Source organism: Natator depressus, chromosome 6 (assembly GCF_965152275.1).
Source record: "Natator depressus isolate rNatDep1 chromosome 6, rNatDep2.hap1, whole genome shotgun sequence".
In the NCBI taxonomy this organism is placed as follows: domain Eukaryota; kingdom Metazoa; phylum Chordata; order Testudines; family Cheloniidae; genus Natator; species Natator depressus.
In genome coordinates, this window is record NC_134239.1 from 11662327 (window position 1) to 11672110 (window position 9784).

Sequence of the window (9784 nt, forward strand, 5' to 3'; positions counted from 1 at the left end):
ACTATACGGCATAAGCTCATGAAATTCGCCTCCTTCCTCAGTGTGGAGGAAGATACGTACAGCTTTTGCCCATCAGTTATAAATTTCAGAAACTGGTTTTAGCAAAAACAAAACCAAGTTTATTAACGACAAAAGATCGATTTTAGTGATTATAAGAGAGAGCAAACAGATCAAAACAGATTACCTATCAACTAAAACAAACATGCAAAATAAACTCAATACGCTAAAGAAACTAGTTATCAGCATCAATTTCTCACAGCATCTTGGGCAGGGATTCAGTGAAAAACAAACACTGATTAGGTTGCTCCCCTGCCTTAAATAGGTTTCACATATGGCCGGAATCCCTTGATTTCCAGTGTGAGTCCATCCCCAGTCAGTGGAAAAGTACTAATTTTAACATGGAGTTCAGTATCTGGCGACGTGATCACATGACCCTGCAGCCACAACTCAAAGTCTGTTTGCTGGGTCCACTGGAAGGCTTTCCAAGAAGGTGGGATATTGGAATCTTAAAAGACCTATTGTTTTTCCTCGTAGCCCATCCAGACTGATTGCATTGTCTGGTGGGCGTTCCCCAGGTGAAAACCCACTTGTAATTGATTCATAATCAGTATTCCTAACTTCAGATACCAAAATGAGACATGGTTACAAATAGGATAATCATATCCAGTAATCATAACCTTTCCAGTGAGACCTCACATAACCCATCTTGCATAAAATACATCTCAGTTATGCTATAATCATGTAATAACAATATTGCTATGAAGAATATGGGGCATAGCGTCACCATCATGTTTTACGAAACTATGTAATAGCAGACAGAGACTGTTCGAAAACAGAGCTACACATGAAGCAGCTCTGGGTTGCACTGATGTACTGTATCAATTTGAAGGACAGAGATATTTGCAAACTAAACCTTTGATATGGTCTTTTGGGGCTCTTGTGATAATATCAGCACCCAATCATTATGTCAGGAATCAGTTCTAATTTAACCATATACAATTATTTCCCCTCTGCATTTGAATCCACCCTCTCTGCTGGATTTACAAGGAAAGCTTGGCTCTCCTGGGCATCACAAGTATCAGAAATCTCATGTTAACCCTTCTGGGGACTATGACGTCTCTCTCCTGGTATCTATAGGTTCACAGAATGCTGAACATGGGGCGTCAGTAGCAAAGCTGGAAACACAGGTATCATGGCAGCAGGGGAGGGGTTTGAAAGAATTTTTGGAACATAAATTAAAACAGATTTCTGTGCTCAATCTCCTGTGCCCAGCCCAGTGAGCAGGGACGTTCCAGTCACCTATCTGAGGTTGCCTACAATTCCGTTTTCTCTTTACAGTTCACTTTTAACTAGAGATGGACCCCAAACTAGGACACAGAATCCAGGCCACTCAGAAACATGAGGAAAGTCAGATCTAGGTGCAGATTTCAACTTCACAGCTCAGGTTTCTTTTTATGGTGGCCCATTTCAGAACTCAAATCCCAACACTCTTGTGAAGTGACTTGGGTTTGGATCTGAAGATTAGGAGCTTGAATTTGGATCAAAGCTTCACAACTGACCCACTTGTGCTATTAATGTTACAAAGTTGAATTGTGTGACTTTCCAGTTCTTAATTATTACTCCTTATAATATATTCTAGCATTAAGGCCTAATCCAGCAAGCTCTTAAGCATATGGTCAATTATAAGCATGTGAGCAGTCCCACTGAAATCAATGGAACTGCTCAAGTGCTTGGATTTAAGTTCATTCATGTACTCTGCCGGGTGAGGGTCTTAAGAAAAAATGAAATAAAATATTGTCAGTTTCAGGGGAACTACACTTGTATTCCCCTCATCTTCCCATTGCTCTGGCCCCCACTGCCTCCTCACCCACCTCCCCATTGCCTTGGTCCCACTCCTCCCCCGCCCCCAGGCTCTGGCAATCCCCTCTTACCCCTTCTGTCTTCCCCATGCACATCCCCATCATCCTGGTTCCCTGCTGCGTCCTCCCATCTCCCCAGCTATCCATTCTGGCCCACGATGCCTCCCCCAGGCTCCCCAGCCATCCCCACATTACCCCTGGCCCGTCCAGCTTCCTGCGGGCTCCCCCCACCCCCAGATTTGCTCAAGCTTCCTTCTGCAGTCAGCCAGCCACACCACCACTGTTCTCACCAGCCTGGATTATCACAATGTGACCCCAACACACCCCCAATCCCAGATTTTCCCTCAGAAATGTATGTTCTGTCATGTCCAACCCTTTCCCAGGCAGTCGAGAAACGCTAAACTTGTTATTCCTTTAAAGGGAATAACATACACCAGCTTATTTCCATAAACAAAGTTACTCTGACACTTTATTTAAACACACTGGGTTAGATGAAACCATGAATCAAGTTTATTAACGACAAAGAGAGATTTTAAGTGAGTACAAGCAATGAGGCATAACAGTCAGAAATGGTTACAAGAATAATAAAAATAAAACACTGTCTTGTGCCTACTTGAGCTATATTAGATTAGATTACTGACCAATCAATTTAGGTCAGGACCCCTCCTCTAGAGTCCAATCGCTGTTTCCTTTGTCTTCTCAGATGCAGAGAATGAGATGGGCAGGGGGAGGGAAGAGTGGTGTCTTGGGGTGTTTGCCCCTCCTTTTTATACTTTCTGTTCCTCTTTGGAAAGCATTTGCAGGTAAGACCAAGAGACAGGTGGACTGGTTAAGGAAGGAGACTTCATGGTATTTCTTTGCTAAAATGAAGATCTATTTGTCCCTGCCCTCCTTTTCTTGCCAAAGAATGGCTGCTTGACAGGTAATGACCCATCAGTGGTTCTCAACCTTTCCAGACTACTGAACCCCTTTCAGCAGTCTGATTTGTCACTAGAAAGTGACCCTCTTAAACTGTGTAACGTTAATAGCACAAGTTTCACCTCACTTAAAAACGTTAATATGCCCAAGTTTTACCTCACTTTAAAACGATACGCTTAGAAAATCAGACATAAAAATACAAAAGTGTCCCATCACACTAGTACTGAAAAAATGCTTGTTAGGGGGCTTATTCCTTCACCCACTTACTTCCCTGGTCCTTCTCGCATGAACAGAGAGCAACAATACCCGAAGTCCAAAGGTGCAAACAATTCGATGTTTATTGGGGTGAACTTCCAGCAAGCATGATTCCAGTTTCCTTCCTTAGTATCCTCCTTCCCAGCTCTGACACCACAGAGCCTTACACCTGTGTCCTTGTTCCCATTCCTGCCCTTAGCCAAACATGATTCCAATTTCCTTACCCCTATTCCCTGTTCCCATCACCCACACCCACCCACTCACTCACTTCGTCACTGACTACAGATTATATAGTAAAACTTGAGTTCTGCTTAGCTATACCTTAACCAATCATTTTCCTGAAATTTAACTCACCAATCCTAACATATTGTAACATGATTATGTAACCAATTATATCCCACCACCTTAATTAGTTTACTCCCAGCAAAATTAATTATACAGCAGACAGGAACAATCACAGAACCAGACAGAGATTATACAGACAAACAATAGCAAAGTAGGAACTATAATGACAAAACAATACAGAAGTGAGGATTTCACATCCCAGCTATTGATAAGTGAGTTCTTGCCGGACAGGATGCTATCAAACTAAGTTTCCTTTTACATTTTCTAGGCACTTCCCTTTCTCTGGAGGTGATAGGAATACAATCCTGTCCTGATAGTGCCTAACAGCCCAATAGCACCTTCTTTCAATGTGACTGGTTTGGAATGTGAGGATGTGACTGTTCACTTCCCAGCTTATGGCTGCCTCTGCTGCTTAGCCAAAGGCCTTAGCCTAAGCACAGGGCCTCAGACTGTCACAGTAAGAGAAGGCCCTTACACCAGCAGACAGTGATTTTGATTCTTTCTTTTATACCTCTAGAACTAGCCAAGTGATAAGAATACACCTAAATTCTTAAAGTACAGGCCTTTGCAGACAGGCCTGAATATCTTTATCCTAACAATGCTTATTTTCTCATTTTTACCACATAATGATAAAATAAATCAACTTCAGTATATATATTGTACTTATATTTCAGTGTATTATAGAGCGGTATAAACTAGTCATTGTCAGTATGAAAGTTTAGTTTGTACTGACTTTGCAAGTGCTTTTTATGTAGCCTGTTGTAAAACTAGACCACTATCTAGAGGAGATGGTGTACCCCTGGTGTACCCCCTCAGCATACTGTACTAATAGACTGTGCAGGAGTGTAACAACATATTCAGGAAACAGAAGGGTGCAGCTGCAGACTTGGGAGTCCCGCAGTCATGGGCGCTGGCATCCGTGGTGGGTTCTAGACCAGACGTACGGGCATTAGGAAGCACGGACACGGTAGTCCAGCTGCCTGGTCAGCTGGCATCACGGGAGGCTAGTAACCCCAATACCAGAGCCATGGGGGAGGCAGCAAAGAGGGACGGGACCCTTCTGCCTCTTTCCAAGGGGAGGTGAGGACCTCTCTCGGCTGGAGAGGGCTCTCACCAAGGTGGGATACAATCCCTGGGGTTCCATGATGGAGCTTCAGAGAAGTGTGCATTCTTGGCAGGATTCGTTGCACCTATAAACCGAGTATGAAAAGCAGAATGGTAAAAACCTAGCGGCAGCTGTGGGATCAATTTGGACTGCAGCAACTATGTGGTTGTGATGGGTGCACCCCATGAGGCTTTAAGGGGATATGATTATAAATGATTTATGACATAAGTGGAATATGTTTTATGCTACATATGCCATGTAACATATCTCTGTAAAGGTTTTGATCTACTGAATATATTCATCCTATTTGTATGCATGTGTCATTTTTGTGTTCAAAGTTATGAATACTGGCTATGTACTTGGTTAATTTTAAATAGCCTCAGTGAAGCAGTTGGTCAGCTGCCTAAGCAAAGACTATTCTCAGTAAGTGCTCAATCAAGAACCAATTAAGCCAACAATGAACTTGGAGACACCAATCCACATCTGAGCTTTCCCAGGAATGTGGCTTGGCTGGTAAGGAACTCAATCTTGCAGGGACATGTGACTCCAAAACTCCATTTTGCAACTGGATTCTACATCGGTCCTGCTTTGAGCAGAGGGTTGGACTAGATGACCTCCTGAGGTCCCTTCCAACCCTGATATTCTATGATTCTATGATGGGGGAAGGAGGGGTGTCCACCCACAGGAGAAAGTCTATTTAAACCCCTGGGAGACCCCTCCATTTTGTCTTCAGCTGGCTTAAGGGATAGCCTCTCCACCCCCAAGGATACCTGAAAGAAACTGGAACAAGGGACAATAACTATAGGGGGTGTGAGTGACTGCTAGACCCAGGCTAGAAGGAGTCCAGTCTGTACAAGGAAGCTTACTGGTAGGGTTTTTATCTATATTCAGTTTTTATCACTGTATTAGAGATGGATTTGCATGTTTTGTTTTATTTTATTTGGTAAGTCACTTTGTTCTGTCGGTTACTACTTGGAACCACTTAAATCCTACTTTCTGTACTTATTAAAATCACTTTTTACTTCTTAATTAACCTGCAGTACGTCTTAGTACCTGGGGGAAGAGGGGGCAAACAGCTGTGCATAGCTCTCTATCAGTGTTATAGAGGGCGAACAATCTATGAGTTTTCCCTGTTTAAGCTTTATACAAGGTAAAACGGATTTATTTAGGGTTTGGACCCCATTGGGAGTTGGGTATCTGAGTGTCAAAGGCAGGAACACTTCTCAACTGGCTTTCATTTAAGCCTGCAGCTTTGAGGCACGTATTTCAGGCCCTGGGTCTGTGCTGGCGCAGACTGGCGTGTCTGGCTCAGTAAGACAGGATGCTGACATCCTAAGCTGGCGGAGAAAGCAGGGGCAGAAGTAGTCTTGGCACATCAGGTGGCAGCCCCAAAGGGGGTTCTGTGATACCAACCCCTCACAATAATCACAGTAGTTTCAATTATTTTGATAATTTATTTCAAGCCACCTATTAGCATCTATGTTCGAAACAATACAAACAAAAAAAGATTGAGAAAGTGATTTTTCACAAAGAGATTTGTTACTAGACCTTTTAACAGAGAACTTTGAGTAATAATTCATGAAAACTACAATATAGAAATGTATTTCCCGCACCCCTCAGAAGCAGTGCAAAGACTTGGGAGAGCCAGGGGTAATGAAGGAGCGGAGGGAGAGGGAAGTAATTACTGGGAAGGAGCCTGGAGTGAACTTTGAGAGTTGTTGGGTGTGGGTGGGAGAAGTATGGAAGAGGGGGATTTGGGGGGAGGGGGAAGAGTGATTGATAGAGAGTTGCGAAGCCTCCCGTATGGAACCCTGGCTCACCCTTGGCCTCTCCCATTGAGTAAGGCACATCTGCCCTCTCTCCCCATGTGTCCCTGCATCCCCCCATCCTTGTGTGTCCCTGCCCCCCCTTCCACTCCTATGTGTCCCTGCATCCCCACTTGCATTCCACCCCTGGATCACTGTTACCTCACTAGCTCCAGCGAGACCCCAGGAGCCCTGTATGCTCCATTCTGTCCATCTCCCCCATACTCCTTGCCTCCACACCTGACCCCACTGTGAAGGATCCTCTCACCCCCTCCCCCTCAGGGGCTGGCTGCTCCAGCTGTAAGCCAGCTGCCCTCTCTTCTGGTGCCACAGGAGTCCCTAGTAGGAAAAAGGTGTAATTGCAGAATAAAATCAATTATTTTGGAGTGAAAAATAATATGTGGAGCACATGAATTTTGTGCTTGCGCAGTGGTGCAGAATTCCTCCGTGAGTATCACATATGAAGTGACATCACACATGTAATCATTGACGGGTATGGCAAAATCAAGCCCTGGCACAGAGGTGCGTAGAGCTGTTTGTGTTCTTTCCTCAACTGTTCTCTCCTGTTAGCCATGCCCACAGACTACGCAAATGAGTCAAATCCCTGTATATGTCTCTGGGATGAACTACTCTCCAAGGACGGAGCCATCCAGGAGTGGAAAGAGACTTTCCATAGAGATTGTTCGAACTTCTAGATGGAAATTTCTGCTAGGGATGTAAATACTGTTTTAAAAGTTAACCGTTTAAACAAGTAAAATATGTCATTTAAAGGGTTAACCATTTAAGCGGCAGCGCCATTTAACAGAAATGGTATAAAATGTCCCATGTTGTTCAGTACGTCGCTTCCTCAAGTCAAAATGTCTGCATGAAGGAGATGTGAGTGGACCAGCATCAGGGAGAACACCACCTGCTCGGTAATAACTTGAGTTGGTTGCTGACAAGCACCCTATTAACTCTGTCTGTTCTAGTCCGGTCTTGGGCAACCACTGAGAAATCCATGCAGAGAACAGGTGTCTGGCTGTCACAGCACCTTGAGTAAAAAACTTGAATGAACTCCCTCTCCGTCTCTAGAACCAGTCACTGCAACGGTGAAGCTGAGCTAGAGAAGTCACCTCCATGCCAGCTCCAATGGATATGTAGAAAAAAATCATTTTGCATATTTACATATTGGTTAATGAACCATATTTACATACTGGATAATAAACTGACAACATGGTTGTGTTAAGCTAACTGCTTCGTATGTGAGTTAACATCCTCTGGGCGACTAAAATGTGTGAGGCGCAGAGGCGACTGGCAGGGCCGTCCCTAGCTATTCTGGGGCCCTATGCAGCCCGCTCACAGGGCGGGGTGTGTGGGGACCCAGGTCTCCATGATGTGGGGGGACAGCTGGCTTGGAAGTCAGGGGGGGAACATTAGAATCTTAAAAGACCTATTGGTTTTCCTAGGAGTCCATCCATAGAATTATAGAATATCAGGGTTGGAAGAGACCTCAGGAGGTCATCTAGTCCAACCTTCTGCTCAAAGCAGGACCAATCCCCAACTAACTCATGCCAGCCACGACTTTGTCAAGCCTGACCTTAAAAACCTCTAAGGAAGGAGATCCCACCACCTCCCTAGGTAACCCATTCTAGTGCTTCATCACCCTCCTAGTGAAAAAGTTTTTCCTAATATCCAACCTAACCTCCCGCTCTACAACTTGAGACCGTTACTCCTTGTACTCTCATCTGCTACCACTGAGAATAGTCTAGATCCATCCTCTTTGGAACCCCCTTTCAGCTAGTTAAAAGCAGCTATCAAATCCCGACTCATTCTTCTCTTCTGTAGACTAAACAATCCCAGTTCCCTCAGCCTCTCCTCCAGCCCCCTAATCATTTTTGTTGCCCTCCGCTGGACTCTTTCCAATTTATCCACATCCTTCTTGCGGTGCGGGGCCCAAAACTGGACAAAGTACTCCAGATGAGACCTCACCAATGCCGAATAGAGGGGAATGATCACGTCCCTCGATCTGCTGGAAATGCCCCTATTTATACAACCCCAAATGCCGTTAGCCTTCTTAGCAACAAGGGCACACTGTTGACTCGTATCCAGCGTCTCGTCCATTGTAACCCCTAGGTCCTTTTCTGCAGAACTGCTGCCTAACTATTCGGTCCCTCGTCTGTAGCAGCACATGGGATTCTTCCATCCTAAGTGCAGGACTCTGCACTTATCCTTGTTGAACCTCATCAGATTTCTTTTGGCCCAATCCTCTAATTTGTCTAGGGCCCTCTGTATCCCATCCCTACCCTCCAGGGTATCCACCACCCCTCCCAGTTTAGTGTCATCTGCAAACTTGCTGAGGGTGCAATCCACGCCCTCCTCCAGATCATTAATGAAGATATTGAACAAAACCGGCCCCAGGACCGACCCTTGGGGCACGCCGCTCGATATCGGCTGCCAACTAGACATGGAGCCATTGATCACTATCCGTTGAGCCTGACAATCTAGTCAGCTTTCTAGCCACCTTATAGTCCATTCATCCAGCCCATACTTCTTTAACTTGCTGGCAAGAATACTGTGGGAGACTGTATCAAAAGCTTTGCTAAAGTCAAGGAATAACATGTCCACTGCTTTCCCCGATCCACAGAGCCAGTTATCTTGTCACAGAAGGCAATTAGGTTAGTCAGGCATAACTTGCCCTTGGTGAATCCATGCTGACTGGTCCTGATCACTTTCCTCTTCTTTAAGTGCTTCAGAATTGATGAAACCATGAATGAAGTTTATTAATGACAAAGAGAGATTTTAAGTGAGTACAGCAATGAGGCATAACAGTCAGAAATGGTTACAAGAATAATAAAAATAAAATGCTGTCTAGTGCCTACTTGAACTATGTTAGATTAAAAAGACAAGGAGTACTTGTGGCACCTTAGAGACTAACCAATTTATTTGAGCATAAGCTTTCATGAGCTACAGCTCACTTCATCGGATGCATACTGCGGAAAGTGTAGAAGATCTTTTTATACACACAAAGCATGAAAAAATACCTCCCCCCACCCCACTCTCCTGCTGGTAATAGCTTATCTAAAGTGACCACTCTCCTTACAATGTGTATGATAATCAAGGTGGGCCATTTCCAGCACAAATCCAGGGTGTAACAAGAACATCTGGGGGGCAGGGGGGTAGGAAAAAACAAGGGGAAATAGGTTACCTTGTATAATGACTTAGCCACTCCCAGTCTCTATCTGGACCCATGGAAAAGAAGCCCTTGAGGAATTCCACCATGATTTCAACAATTTCCATCCCACCATCAACCTCAGCCTGGTCCAGTCCACACAAGAGATCCACTTCCTGGACACTACAGTGCTAATAAACGATGGTCACATAAACACCACCCTATACCGGAAACCTACTGACCGCTATTCCTACCTACATGCCTCCAGCTTTCACCCTGACCACACCACACGATCCATTGTCTACAGCCAAGCTCTGCGATACAACCGCATTTGCTCCAACCTCTCAGA